Source organism: Pteropus alecto, unplaced genomic scaffold (genome assembly GCF_000325575.1).
Source record: "Pteropus alecto unplaced genomic scaffold, ASM32557v1 scaffold213, whole genome shotgun sequence".
Classification (NCBI taxonomy): Eukaryota; Metazoa; Chordata; class Mammalia; order Chiroptera; family Pteropodidae; genus Pteropus; species Pteropus alecto.
The window spans coordinates 5,917,523-5,919,165 of NW_006434829.1; the positions used below are offsets into that span (position 1 = coordinate 5,917,523).

General features: G+C 43.1%; 1 pseudogene; it reads right to left on the minus strand.

The window, feature by feature from the left end:
* Positions 1 to 252: 252 nt before the first annotated feature.
* On the minus strand, positions 253 to 371 carry LOC112478390 (annotated as a pseudogene).
* Positions 372 to 1,643: the final 1,272 nt, after the last annotated feature.

Below are 1,643 nucleotides of genomic sequence, written 5' to 3' on the forward strand. Positions count from 1 at the left end.
TATTTTATACTCTTTTCAGGCTTTAAAATCCTTAATTTGGCCCTGGCAGTCTGAAGAAGTTAATGCTCAGAGAGGTCAACTGACTTTTTTAAAAGCACACAGCAAATCAGTGACAGAGCCAGAACTAAAACCTGGATGGGTTTTTTTTTTGTTTGTTTGTTTTTTGTTTTTTTTTAGACAAGGCAACCCTTAGTTGACCTCACAGATTGCAAGAACCTTGTCAGTTTATAATCCCTTATTTTTCATTTTTTACGCCTATAGCACCTGGTCTTCCTAGGGGGTCTCCCATCCAACTACTAACCAGGCCCAACCCTGCTTAGCTTCTGAGATCAGACAGGATCGGGCTTGTTCAGGGTGGCATGGCCATAGACTTAGAACCTGGATGCTTTAACACCTTGTCTAGTGTTCTCTCCATTATACCCCTGTGCCCTCCCTGCCTGTGCCCCATTTTTTGAGAATTATTTTCACAGTCCCTTCAGAGGGGCTATTATGCCACTTAATCATGGCCTCCTGGCCCACGTGATTGGGTCAACAGTGGAAATCAAATGCAGACTGGGTGAATTGGATTCTCTTCCTAGGAACTTGAGATTAGGACACTGATTTTTTTAAAAAATGGGTTCCAAAATGGGAATTTTTGAGAAACAAGCTGATTGGAAGAGGGGAGAGCAGAGAAGAGAGTCTTTAAAAATAAGAGGCCAGGTTGAGAGATCAGGTGGTGAGAGAGAGAGAGAGAGAGAGAGAGCGAGAGCGAGTGGGCTAGAGAGAGGTACCACCTTGGTTTCTGACAGCTTTCTAGGTCTTGCTTCTTGTTCTCAGGGGGATTTGCCTCCAGATTACACATAATTACCCTCTATTCATATTTAGCATGCTTTTGGCTGTAAGTAATAGAAATTGCAATCCAGATTGGCTTAAACAATAAGAAAACTATTCATTCCTTTAACACGAAGTGCAGAGCCAAGGGGGATTTCAGGCATGGTACGATTAGAGTTCCAGCTACATTCTTGTGCAATTCTCTCTTGACTCTTCCCTCCATTATGTGTTGGCTTTGATCTCACACTGGCTTTCCTCTTGGTTACAAGAGGGCTGCTAGCAAAACAAGGGCAACATACTTCCCTATTCCCGTCCATGGAGCTTGAATAAGCATCTCTCCTGCACTCCTGGACTATAAGTCCCCCTTTCTGTCTGATTAGGCCACTGTCAGTTATATGCTTATTCCTGGACCAGTTGCAGTCTCCAGGAGGATGCTATATACAGATTGGCTTAAACTTAGATCCTGAGTCTAATCATTCGCAAGGAAGATGGGATAGCTGTGATTGGCTAACAGTAATCGAGATCTCTTGATTCTCAATAATGAAGTGTGTGTGAGAATTAACTTCTCCTGGTCACATAGGCTGAATGGGAGAAGGATGGTGACCTGGATAAATTGGGATTTGCTAGGACAGAGGAAGGGGAACAGATGCTAGAGGCAAAAAAAAAAAAAAAATCCTTTTGAATTATTGAAAGTGGGTTTCTGATTTTTTATTGTTACAGAGTCACTTGGACAATAGACTTCCTAGTCTGTGGCCAAATGCCCTTGCCCAGCCCCTCTGCAGCTTGATTCTAATTTCCTCCTCCGTTCTGTAGCCTCTGCTGTCGCCAACATT